The 14278-nt window shown below is 36.8% G+C and overlaps 1 protein-coding gene across 1 annotated transcript in view; it reads left to right on the top strand.

Annotated features, from left to right (window-relative positions):
- The first annotated feature begins 8439 nt into the window (after positions 1 to 8439).
- Positions 8440 to 14278, top strand: part of lars2 (leucyl-tRNA synthetase 2, mitochondrial) — a 38694-nt gene continuing 32855 nt past the window's right edge. The window contains exon 1 of the mRNA XM_079240185.1: positions 8440 to 8574. The gene's annotated coding sequence lies outside the window, so the exon portion shown is untranslated. The remainder of the gene's footprint in view (positions 8575 to 14278) is intronic.

Consider the following 14278-nt stretch of genomic DNA (forward strand, 5'->3'; position numbering starts at 1 on the left):
GCCTCTTTGTATTTGATGTGAGCTCCAGCCGAAGGTAAAGATGCTTTGGCCTCAATTTGCACCTGGAAGCCATTGTCCCCTTTTTTCCATTTAATTATGACAGCATATTTAGCTCAGCCTTCTTTGCTTTAAAACAATCCCCCAGTTGTTTGGTTGTCTTTCTGCTCACTCAGATGTCTCTATGGTGCTCAGAAACACTCCCACGTGTCCCCAAATGCAGGTCCCACTGCATCAGATATGCTCTTGACAATGTTCTATTGAACCAGAGCAAGAAAATGTAAATGACTTTCTTGTTCATTAATTATGCTATAAAAATGTAAATTGCTTTGGTGACAAAAATGCAAATGGCCTAAGATAAAAGTCTTCTCTGCTAAAGGAAAATGTATGAAAGATTCATCTACTGAAAATATGGATCTTTATACAGGAAACGAAAAGCAGGATCTGCAGCAGCTTCTAGCTGGCCTTCATCAGCTCTGTGCTTGCTCACACACCATTTGTCTGACCCACCAGATCTAACACACAACGGACTTAATTAGAAGTTGAGGATTGGGTTCATGCATCCTCAAAGCAGCTGCTTTAAATCTCTTGTTTTACAACTGCGCTCAGTGAATCCCCTGACTGTCTCCAGAGGACATGTTATACCCCTCTAAACTGTGCAAGGACTTATCACTACAGCAACAAAACGGTGGATTCCCTTGGAACAGCGTGCCTGCTAATGAAGAAATCCAATTTGTTTTGTGGTTAACAATAATTATGGCAGTATTATCACCTCTATCATCACAGTGGCCACTAATATTAATCCAAAATCTATTCAGTGTCTGTATACATGTCAATCTTTAATCATAACTCAAATCTAAAGATTTCTAACAAAGTTTTACATGTTATTTTAAAGGTGTGATTACCAGGAAAGGCAGCGTTGTGTCATTTACATTTGATATAAACACAACCCAGCTGTCAGAAGAAAGGACAAAATGACATGCAATCTTTATTAGGAAACAACAGTTAATTGCATCCACCATCTACATTTCTTACGACGCTTATTTTTGTTTGTTTGTTTGTTTTTACTCCATCAGTATTAACTTGATCAAGCAAAATGTAAGTTTGTATTATGAAGGAGGTGCAGCTAAGATCTAAAACATCCTGCGCTCACTTCAGAGGCACATGTTTGACCCTGCAGGACAGTACTCTTGTCCACTTCTTTTATCCTTCGTCTCTCTGTGGAAGTGCTGTCACTGGGGGTTTTTCCCTTCCTGTTCTTCTTTGTTCAGGTTTATAAAAAAATAATAAAGCTTATGAAAATACAAGACTAAAAGTGTATTGTTTGGAGGGGTCTTCAGGCAAAAGCTTCTCCTCTCATGGCAGAAGAACATGGCTGCAGGAATTAGATTTGCACAATGGCTGGTCTGAGTGGCATGGGTGGTGGTGTTATTTGATGAGAAGACAACAGATGACACCCATACAGAACCTACTCACCATGCCCCACTTGGGCTGGGCTGAGTTGGGTGTGAATTTTAGAGGGAGGAGTGAGTTGAGGAACTAGGGTTCTTGGCTGGGGCTGTTCTGGCGCTGGGCCACAGCAGGCAGCTTTCCCAGGGGCGGAGGTTTCAGGCTTGAAGGGCCCTGGGTTCTGTCCCAGACTCATGCTTGGGGGACTGGTGACTGGTGGAGCTGACAAGCTGCTGCCTAGGATCCCCTGAAGCCCAGACTCCCTGGCTAGAGTGGTTCTGGCTGTGGCGTTCCTCAACCCCCTTTTATGGTTCTCCATGCTGACTCCTGGTTGCTCAGGGCTTGGGGCCTTCTTGGACTGTCTTAATGCTTGGAGGAGACGCAGTTTGCACGATCATTCAAAACAGTTCATACCTAATGTTAAGCACACACACGCAGACACACACACACATGCATGTATACACACAAATACTTGTAAATGTTTATGGTTTGTACAGTTTTTCTTCCAACAAGTGCTCCTGATGACATCTGTTTTGTTTCCTTTTAAGCGCTAGAACATTTACTGTCTCTCTCCAGCTGTAAAAGCTGTTTAGTTTTTCTTTTGAGGATACATGACAATAGCTGGGGTTTGTTTTTTTTAACTTTTTCTTCACTCTCCCCTTTTCTACCTTTTCTCTCTCCATTTCTCCCGTTTCCACATTTTTCTTCTGCTGTCTCACCGGTCTGGTCCAGCAGTTGTAAGCAGAAAAAAAAAAAGAATTACCACAAAAGTCGATAAACTCAAACAATGCTGTAAAGAAGTGTGGGCAAAGATTTGCCCACATCCATTTAAGAGATGAAAAAATCAAACTGAAAAATAAATAAAGAAATAACAAGTATTGCTGTTAAAATGTTATATAACTGAATCATTCGACATTTGTAGTTTTTCATCTATCTATCTATCTATCTATCTATCTATCTATCTATCTATCTATCTATCTATCTATCTATCTATCTATCTATTTTATTTAGGGTAATTCTTTATCTTATGATATTAAATTCATAGAATTGCTTCACATAATATATTTTTCACGACAGTAGATACTGAATAACAGTCAGTATAACTGGAAATACAAAAGGTCTTGATGAATTATGGTCAGAGTGTAACATAACGTTAATGGATCATCACTGATGCATTTGAATCAGTCCCTGTTGAGTCAAACATACTAATCGACTGCTGGGTTATTAAGTTAATGTAAATGAGCCGCAAAGTGCTTGAGGTATATGTCAATCTCATGCATAATTACTGTACTAAATGCAACTGTCACACGTACAATAATGGCTTTATAGTTTGTCTAATAAAAATACACAGTAATCTCTTGGAAAGATACATGATTAAATAGGATAATCTCAAGAAATTAGTAATCATTTGTACATTTCTCTAATAAAAGTCTTAAATTTTCACCTCAAATAAGGTCATGAACTTTCTCAACTATGATGGCTACATTATTTTGTCAATCTTAACCAGTTTACAATTTTGTGAATCCAACTGTTAAGTACTTAATTGTATACTTTGTCAAATAGTCACTTCATCTTGGCTTGCGAATGTTCTTAGTCAGTGCGATCTGGTTCTGTACATCTGAGAGCTGCATACTAATTACTTGCTTGAAATAAGGCAAAGTAGATGAGAAGCCCGAGGGATGACATAACAAATGGGTAGTTTTGTATAACAGCTTGTCAACTGCAGAGACTACATTTTTCATCTCAGATGAGAGGATGTTATGCAGCTGTGTGAGAATAAAGATCACGGTAGATTGTGATTATGAGTGATATAAACAATCCATGAGTTGTTGGAGATTGTTCTTCCAGCAAAGCTCCTTATTTCGCATGCCACCATGTTTCATTCCAAGGCCTGGGCCCTCCATGAGCACAGATAAGTAAAGGACACATGAAGCTATCAATGTGATATAGGCCCTGAAAATAACATCACACTTATCAGGCAGGCTCACAGAACCACGGTCAGTGCCGTGCAGAGACCTGTCAGCCTTCTCGTCCTGGGTCTCTGGGAGCTGAGATGGTGTGAGATTGCTTCTCTCTAGCTCCCCCAGCCCACTTCTTGTTGAGGTAGCTGTGGATTGTGAATCACACCCTGGTTCGTGAAAGGTCACCTTGGACAGGTAGAGACAAGTCAGCCTTCCTCTGCTTTGTAACACATTGCTGTTCCAGCAGCTCTGCGTGGTTGTTTGTCAAGTGGTTCTCTGCTGGTGAAATGAAATCGTTCTCAGAAACGGGGAGCGAGGGGGTGATTACCATGGGTTGTTTGTCATGGTGGGAACAAGGAGGCGGATGCAAGTGGAGAAGGAGCATGATTGGTTGCTTTCAATAGTGATTTGTTTGAACAACAACAGGGGGCCAGGAGGCAATGCCGAGTTGAAAAAATGTTCAAATACAATCCAAGTAAAAATAGCTTGCAAAAATCCTTTTGCCATTTTTAAAAGTAATTATAAGGAGAATAAAACTCAATGAAGTGGAGCGCTGAGACAAAGCTGGCAACTGGATGAGGAAAAGACTTTCACAGAAGTGATTCCATGTTTTATGTCAGACTTTCAGCCATAAACAGTCTTCATTCAGTGACACACTCCCTGTGGACACAGAGCCTCCATCTGTTCCTTTTAGATGAAATCTGTCATTTTCACTTACATGTCATCTTCTTAGAGGGCAATTCTTTTGAAAATAATTATAATCTGGTGGATCCAACTTCTACCAAGCAAATTCCTTACCCTGCTTGAAGAGATATTAGCCATATTAGGAAACCTAAAATAATGTGTAAATGATTAATAAGTTATTATTATTATAATTATTGTTATTATTATTTTGTATTCTAAAATTGTGTTGACCAAACAATTATGGCTCTCAGTGTACCGTATCATTTGTTAATTTCTCCTTTGACGCTTTAGTTTGTTTAAGAGTTTTAGGTTGGCAGATTTTTTGTTCCCTAGTCTAGACAGACTCACTTTTTTCTTTATGCTTTGGTAAACTAAACTAAACTAACTTACAGTTCAAGATATTTTTTTTCTAGATGGCAGCCAAAAAGTTAGTAACTGTATTTTTATTGATGTCAACCTATTTCCCTAAAAATGCTTTAAAACATCTTTTGTCATTTGCCCACATTTACCAGTGTGCTCTTTACCTTTAGGAACTACTTTGCTAACCAGTGCTAATGGTTCATTTGGATTTGGATTTGGATTTTTGGTGAAAGATTTTAGTACTGTAACAATGTTCTTTTGCAATAAACATCATACCACAGGAAAACTTACCTCTTTTAATTGGTGTCCGAATTGTAAGCAGAATTTGCTTAAAGCAGACACTTGCTGATTGTTGTAATAACAATAAATATTATTATTATTATTTTTTAAAAGTTTTTAAGGAATCCATGATTCATTTATACACTAGAGTACCACATGTGTAGACACAGTTGGCCTGGGCAGAATGATTGATGAAAACTTGGCAGTCCGGCCGCCACCAAACTTTCCTCAGTCATACATTGAGGTTCCCAACTCTGAGCAAACAACTCTTTCCGAAGAACACAGTGCTACAAAGATTAGAATAATTCTAACCACCAACCCTCCAGTTGTCAGAAAATCACTCTACTACCAGCTCTGTTGTCATCTACAGGACAGTTCATGCTCACACGCGCTTACTTGTGCTCTTATGGGTCAATCACAGAATAAACTGTTTGGCATTGGTGGAAAAGATATAGCAGGTTTTTCATGGGAGAAAATCCACATACTCTGTTGCTCACAAATGCTTTTTCTTTTCAAACATAGCGGCAATTACAAGCGAAATAACCAGCCTTTCCAATTATACAACATTTATTGAAAAGTAAAGTTGTCACAACACAGATCCACTATACACAAATTTCTGTACTTTTTCTGCTGTTTGTAATTTAAATGTTCTTAGAAGTTTGCAATGCTAACACATGTTCTGGTTTACTTTAAAAAGAAAGACCATGCAGTTAAAACAGTGTGTGTGCATTTCTGTTCAATAAACAGAAGCACTTTACAAAGATGTCAATTATGCAGATCTTGATCTTGCAGCGTGTCATTTGCATAGTGCCACTATAGTAACTATAGCCGATTAAATTCTCCCCCTCTCGATCTGTATTACTCTGCTTCCTTTCTTTGACTTTCTAACACCTCAAAGTTTTCTGTGCCAAATGTTTATGAATTAATTTAAGTGGGGCTGGTTGTTTTCGGGCCCTGTCAACAAATATACTTGCTACGTTTACATGGGCGTTTTAGTTCCTGTTTAAGTCTGAATGAAATTTAATTCAAATTAAACCCTTTCCAACCCGGTGCTCTAAAGCGGAATTAAGTCAGGACGTGTTTCATGTAAACCTCCATTCGGAATTATTATTTTCATGTAAACTCATAGAGAATAAGTTAATTCCATATTATTTAATTCCAAATTATTCATTCCGAGTAAAAAAAAACATCATGTAACCGTACCCACAGAGTAATTCGACTCTTTAAAAAACACAGATAGGAAGAAAGTTTCAGTATGTATTATCACAGAAGGCTGAATCATAACATATCCACATTAGTAAATTTTGTTTTTCATGTTGTCAACAGAAACTTAATTTTTGAAGGAACCTTGACAGTTTTCAGCAGCCTGAAATTGTAAAGTATTGCAGAAGAGAATATCACATTTATCTGCAAATAGATCTGTGTGTGGCTGTATATGGAGAGTTAGGATCTCTGCTGTGTCAGAAACCCATTTCCCTCTCATTCCTCCTCTGCAGCCACATCCTGTGTGTAATGCCTTGGGCAAAGACGCCTGTTTCCCTCTGATATACGATGAGTCTGAGCGAAGCCCCAGGTTTAGCTCTCTGACGTCAGCCAGAGGAACTTTCTTTATCCCATGCTAATGATATCCTGCCGTCCCTCTTCTTCTCATTCAGTGAGTCTGACTTCATCTTTTGCATGTCAGATCAAAGGTGAGAACCACAGGGAGTACTTGTAAAAAAATAGGCAGATGAGAAGCTGGCTCCTCGTCATATTCTTCCTCAGTGCCTCTGTGATGAAAATGAGAGTATCAGTCAGCAATGACTTTATACTGGAAATTGGCATAAAAGAAATTCTGTGTGTCTCTTAGATGTTACACATAATGAAAGCCTCCCTAAGGATTGTATTGCTACTGGCAATAAATCTGGGACTTAGACGTACTCAAGCCAAGATTTATGGTGACTCCTTGTGTGAAGATGACTGACTTTTGATCTGAGCTAAATACTTTGGTTTAGGTAGAGCTGAACATGGCTTATGACAATATATCATATATTTTAAATGACCAAAAATAAGTTTGAATAAAGATATACTGAGTAACATTCGGTGCAAGATCAGTTACAAAGAATTTGCAATCTATGAACATTTATAAAAGAAATATTAAATAGTAAATATATAATAAACAATCAAATAGTAAGAGCAACACAGCTTACCATTTTCTCCTGTCTCACTGCACTTTACACTTCACACATTTGAGGATTTTTTTCAGTCCTGGATATTAAGACCTTTGTCACACATTTTGCTTAAATAATTTAGTAGTAAGTATAGCCTCAGTGGCTGGTTTATAGTCTTATGGTCAGAATTACTGGCATTCTTGAAAACTAAGAGTTTTCTTTAGAATATCTTCAGAAAGAAATTAAAACGAGTCAATTCTGTTTTTAAAAGCCTTTCAGAAAAGTATTTTGTAGGGGTATGATGTAGAAATATGGACATTGCATAACACAGTTTTACCCTTAAATTTCATGAAATATTAAACAATGAATCGTGGTTTTACTCATGAATTCATTTTCTTAATTGTGTAGTCCAATTGAGGGTCGGGGGAATTTGGAGCCTATCCGGTAGTCATTGGGCTAGCGGCAGGGTACACCCTGGACAGGTCACCAATTCATCACAGGGCCAACAATAGTTTTAAATAAAAAACTTGTAAAAAAATCTTCATTTGTTTTTTACTAAACATGAATGTTGTCACAGACATTCAAAATTACTATTATCTGAAAATATTAAATCTCAAAATGCTACAAAATGTCAATGAAAATCTTAAAATCATCAAGTTAGCAGACATGTAAGAGATTTCTAGGCAATTGGAACAAGGGAAACGAAATGGCAGGAGCATAAAAAAGGTTGATGAAAAAGTGATAAAAACATGACATGGACATTTAAAAACTCTGTGCTGAAAGAAGTATAAAACTAGTGGGGGGACACCGTAGGCTGCACACTGAGCCAAGCAGGGTTCTGTCAGTGATGGAAAAAGATGGTGCCACCATAGAAAGAAAGATTCAAATTTGCTAAACGTTCTACAAATTAGTCTTTCTGTGATAATATTTAGACATAAGGAAAATGACTTTTTTTTTTTTTTTAATCTTTACTTTTTTCTTGGCAATCAAATTAAATCTTTAAGAGAAAAAACTGATGTAAAATATAGATTAGACCATGCTGCGGGGCAACTTCACTACCTCTGGTGATGAGCCAACACACTCACCAAATGAAATGAGTGAGACACATTCATAAAAAAAACGACATACACAAACTAAAAGAAAAGATCTAATAACTATTTAGACAATATGAACCGGCCTTTATTTTTTACCCCAGCCTTGGAAAAGGTAAAACAATGGTTCTCAACACTGAATGGCATTTATTTAATCAATAAAAAATTCTCTTTCTGGAGGTTATACCGTAAATACAGACAGATGAAATGTAATATTATATGTCAGAGATTGCATGGTTGCTAAGGCAACAAAACACATAAATAAGCAACGAAAGTTTGGCAATAGCTGTAGTAGAATACAAAATTTAGTAAGGAGAAAGGTTCACGGGATTTAAAAACAAACATCACTGTTTTTATAACTCCGAAGTGCGCAATTTTTGCCTTTTTTTTCTTTTAAACGTAGCATACTTTTTGTGTTAACATAGTTTGTGTTAATAAAGATTATTCAAACCCAAGATGGCTGCGCCCTCGGTGCAGTCATGGTACATAGAAAAGAGTAATTTTTAAGCTATTTTGGGGAGAAACGTGATGGTTTTGACATCAACAACAAGTTTTATGCATTTATGACCACGACTCGACAACAGGGGACTGGAAAATAAAAGCGTAAGTAACTCAGTAAGAGACTTATTTGCATGTTTACACCCTGTAGGTTAGCCTTCATCGTGACATCAGCTATCAGCAAGCAGACAGAAAAGTGTGCAGGACGTGATTCACAGCAGAAACTATGTAATACGACGTTTGTATTAATGGAAAACAAACTCTACTGTGATATAAAGGGTTGTAGATGTACATTATGATACATGTTACGGGTCCACGACAAGTTAAATCCTCTCTGCACACAAAATGATGAAAAGACTGGAGTTTCTCCAAGGCTGTAATTTTAACCACATAACACTAAGTGCTTTCTACTATAAATGTGAAGTAAAGCCTATGAAAACCAGTAATATGTCATGAGAAATACAAGAGGAAGCTCGAGAGTTCAGTGTTTCTTCCGGTGTGATCTTTTTAAAGTAAACTGGGTCTGCACCACCACCAGTAATGTGCTTCAGTCTTTACTTCTCCACGAAGTTTTACCACATTTCACCTGATATTTTCCACTTAAATCTGTTGACAGACCAAAAGCCTGCCTCAGAAAAATGACATACCCTATGTAGAATACTTTCATAATGAGTAGGTTGATCCTTGACTGGTGTTTACATGCAGTTTGTTTAGAGTTCTTTCCTTTCCTGTTGCTTTCTTAATGGCAGCAGTGGAAACTGCATGGAGAGGGTGTTGTGTCATCTGCAGGATGGTCTTTTTAGTCTGAGGGACTATAGCATCATTAACACAACAAAGGTAACTGAAGTTGTGCCTGTGAGCTTTTGGCAAACCTTTCTATCAGTGTCCAGTGTATTTTTGTGAACCCGATGAAACTGATAAACTACTAATCCATTGTGAAAGTTAGACCCACATCTATACTTACTTAAATCTTTTATTCTGGACTCATGGTCCATTTAAAAAATAGAAATATAGTAGACTAATATATTAACTGGAAGACCAAATTTGAGCATTTGCCCATAAAATAGATTTTTATTTTGATCTTATTCACAAGACAAACTTAATGCCAAGTTGAATCTTGATTGTGAAATTTATTTTCAAATTTATACTTTGCTTTAAAGAAAATTTCATCTGGACAAAATCTAGATTAAATAATGTAAGTGATTTTGTTTTATTGCACTTTATTATTAGTTTTTACAGTCAGAATGCATCAGGCACTTCATGATGAATTATCAGTTTCCAATTAAAGGTCTTGTGCTTTTTCCTCACCTCGGTCTCTTTGTAAATCAAATGTAGGTACATTGTCTTAAAGATAAGCTAAAGTATCTAATATAAGAACTTTACACTTTTGGATGGAGCTCCAGTGCCTCCATAGACCGTACTGACTACCAGTTTTATATTACTCTGCATCAAATCAAATCAAATCAATTCAGTTTTATTTGTATAGCACCTTTCATACATGAAGCAGCACAAAGTGCTTTACATATAATAAAACAACAAAGAATACAAATATATGGACACACGTAATCATTCACACACATACACCCCTCAATCCCATGTTGTGAACCTTTTTTTAAAGTAACCTGTCCTTAAAGTTTAAAACCATCAGCTTTTTGTCTCACAGACCCTTACTTGTGTTGAGGTTTAAGCTGCCAGGCCTCTTAATAATGGACTGTGTGTGCCAGTTATGTCGTGACAGTTTCAAGATAGCATTTTGTGTTTCCAAAAGAGATTTCATTGATATCTCAGGGTGAATTAGAAGCATCACAAGTATCTTTGGTATTTGTTGTTAAGGTCATTCAGATTGGTCTAGAATTTATCATGATCATTATTTGTGTGTGATATATATATATATATATATATATATATATATATATATATATATATATATATATATATATATATATTCCTGTAAAAACAGATATCAGTGGTGTGATATGACATAATAGTGAAAATACCAGATATAATCTGAACAGATATCTCATTATTTATTGCATTTTCTCTGTAATGGTTGACCAGTTCTCTTAGGTAAGAAGTGGCAAACTTTGTTCCTTGAGAGCCACAGCCCCGCAAGAGAAGATAACCAAATATCAGACCTAACATTCGTAGCCTAATGATAATAATAAATAAACCTGTGAGCAAAATACCTGTGTAATATCTGAATTACACTTGAATCTTATTTTAAATTTAAGACTGAAACACAAAAGGAATTAACTTTTATAAGTAGGACACTTTAAATACTTGACTGTTAGTCTCCTTTACTTTGTATCTCTAAATGTTTAAAAATAAATGAAAATGGTCAACTACACTGTATCTTTGCATAGCTGACGCTGTTGCTGTAAGTGATGGTAAAAGTTTTCACCCTCAGTGTTAAAATCAAAATATCAGCATTAGAAATGTCTGCTATGACCAATGTAGGCTACCTACCGCTAGCTCCTCCCAAGTTTAGCTTCATGTACCTGTGAACAGACTTGTGCAGAGCTTGACATCAAACTCTGAAAAAATCTGCTAATTACCCACTGATTTGAGTAAGGTGTGTTGCAGCAGAGAAACCCTTAACACTGGCAGGACTGCGGCTCTTAAGGACTGGAGTTGGCCACACCTGTCTTAAGTTTTAGAAATGCATGGCTCTGGTCAGTGTATTTAATTTTTGAAAGCCAGTAGTGCTTGGTTTCATAGTATTGTACTGTTTCCTATTTATCTTATAATTTTGGTTTTTTTTGTTTTTTTATTTTAGCACAAGAGCTGCTGCATTATTTCATTGTACTTGTGCAATGACAATAAAGTTAATTCTATTCTGTTCTGTTCTATTCTATTCCATTCTATTCTATTCCAAAAAAGCACTCTTTCTGTACTTTGCTTTGAAGAGTAAATTTTTTTTAAAACAATGAGATAGATAGATAGATAGATAGATAGATAGATAGATGGATAGATAGGGGACACCAGTTTACAAGCTTTTTTTGCATATTCATGAATGAGGATGGTATTTTTGTAAACTTCAGTGTTTGTGAGTCATCCAATACGTTTCCACTGACTGGAGAATAAATAGATGAGATAATTGAACAAAAAAGTAATAACCCAAGTTTACATTTGCAATAAATAGGAAAAGAAAATGATACAGCCATATTTTATAGAAGATTTAAATAATATAATTATGATTATATATTGTTTTATAAATATTTTATGGAATACATTAAAATAAATAATAAATTGTGATAAATTCTAAATATCACTAATAAACAAAAATAGTATCATTGCACATGTCTGTAAAAGGTAAAATACTGTGTTAAAAATGTTGCATTGGTTTTTATTAATTCATGCATGAAAGGGTTAATAATTAAGAAGTCACTGTTGTACAGTCTAATGGCTGTTGGGACAAAGGATCTCCTGAACCTCAGTCCTGCACTGAGATTAGCCTCACACTGCAGCTGCTTCTCTGTCCTGTCAGGATTTTATGGAGGAATTTTTTAATATTGTCCATAATGCCTGCAGTTTCCTCCTCATCTGCTGCTCCACCACAGTTCTAACGGGGTCCAGCTCCCTACCCAGAACAAAACTGGCCTTTTAATCAATTTCTCCAGACGTCTACAGTTCTCGTCCGTAGTGCTGTTCCCCCAGTAGACAACAGCATAAAAAAGCAACCTTGCTTTGTGTGATAGAACATCTGCAGCAAGTAAGAGATAAACAATTGTGCTTATAAATTTAGGTATGTCAACATGAGGTTAAAGTATGAGGAAACTTGAACTGGAATACGATTAACAAAATGTTGATCAGCACGTGGCCTTGGATACTCTAGGATGAAGTGTGTCCCTCCGAGATGCATCACAGGCAGGGGGCTGTTTGCAGAAGTTTTCAGTCCCTTTCCATAGGAGACTCCTGAATGCATGAGCTCAGTCACCATAGAAACATTACTTCGGTCTCTTGCTTCAGCCCACTCACTCACACCATCAGAGATGCACCCAGGCTCGAGTGCTCGGCTCTCCCAGCCGCAGCCTGAGGGAATAGAGATGTTTGCTGCCTCGCTTAGCTTATACTTGAGAAAATTTAATGGTAGAAAAAAAGAGTCCCACTAGCAGGTGGTTGGAGGAGAGAAGTGGAGAAGATTATGTTTTTTTTCTCTGGTTGACAAAACTTAAGATTGTTCCCAGGAGATGCACCCTCCATTCTACATGATAAGGAGGCTTTTGTTTTCTTGCATCTGAGTGATACTAATTCTAGTTATTTAAATACATCTGTAACATCCTAGAATATTGAATAGCCTTTTCTTCTGCAGCTTCATATGCAGCCATAATTCTTATTTATTTACCTAATTTACATTTTTATCTCAGTCCATTGTCAGGCAGTGCCGATTGTCATTTCCTCCACTCTGCAGCTGTAAAGGTCCCTCGCTGTCTGAGATCCACATGCGTCAGCACTGTGAGATCATTCTCTCGACAGGTCAGGTTAGCTGTAGCCTCCGGTGAAAAGGATTGTATGGATTTCTCATGTTACCTTGAAAACACCGTAAATATCTCTGAGTGTGTGTGTTTGGTTGCGCGTAAGATAAATATAGGTCAAGTGTTTAAATTTCATACATGCAGCTGACTTTCTGGCCTTCTTGAAGCCATAGAAAAGATTGCTTTTCCTCCACTGTGGATGGAAAAATGAGACATCTCTGCAGCTGCACCAGTAGATTGCTTTAACTTTTTGTAGGTTGTGAAAATAGCTTACTTTATTTTTATTATCTAAAGTAATCTGGTTTTTAAATTTACATTGCACATGTTAGGGAAACAAAACCCTTCATCCAACTGATATCTAGAGGCATTTGAAGTATTTTAGCCACCTGCAATGCAGGGAAAGAACTGAACAGGAGATGTAAGAAACGGAAATCTGTTAACTGCAAATGTTTTTCACCCATCAAAGCTCACAGGCAGTTTGATAAGAACAGCCTGTCCATGGCTTCACAGTGACGCAGCCATAATCGCATCACGTGGAATAAATCTCTCATTTCACAAAAAACATGCTGTTGTGTGAGTGACATGGTGTGAAAAACACCAACTGTGAAACAGCAGCAGAGAGGAAAAAAAAGGCGTAAGCTGCCAGTCATCTCAAAACAAATGGACACCAGTCATGTTGTCCTCATACACACACACACACACACACACACGTACTTATATATATATATATTTATGCATATAAAGAAGCTTCCCTCAGCACATCCTCTTTACCTTCTACATCAAAACATAGTGAGATCTCCTCTGCCTTCACCTCTCGCGTGTTTGTCTCCTGTAGTAAGGTGAAGAAACAACGGATCACTCCTCCCAGTAGCCATCATACTCTTAAATGGAATATCTTCTTTTAATCAATTCTCATTGTTGTTTTTATTTAAGAAACTACTACTACAGTATTGTAATTCTTCCTCTGTGATCAAGTATTTTTATGTTGTTTTAATGTTTATTTAAATAATTTGATTATATTTGAACACAAATTTAATACATTTTCCCAAACTGAACTTGGCCCAAAAAATAAAGAAATACATGTTTAGTTGATCATTTTTTTTTGTAGCATCAAAGTAAAGAAAAGAGTTGAGCTGAGTATGCAGGTTGCACCCATGAAAAACTTCACTCCAAATCTTCTCTGCCAATCCCAAACTGCCTTTTCTGCTATTGAATCTTTGGTGTTTATTTGCTTTGATTATTGGAGATTGAAGAATCAAGACACATTGTCTGTCATATTGACTGTTGGTAAACGACACAAACAGCATGCCCAAATATCCCTACAAATGTATGCA

This window comes from Telmatherina bonti (assembly GCF_933228915.1).
Source record: "Telmatherina bonti genome assembly, chromosome: 5".
Taxonomy (NCBI): Eukaryota; Metazoa; Chordata; class Actinopteri; order Atheriniformes; family Telmatherinidae; genus Telmatherina; species Telmatherina bonti.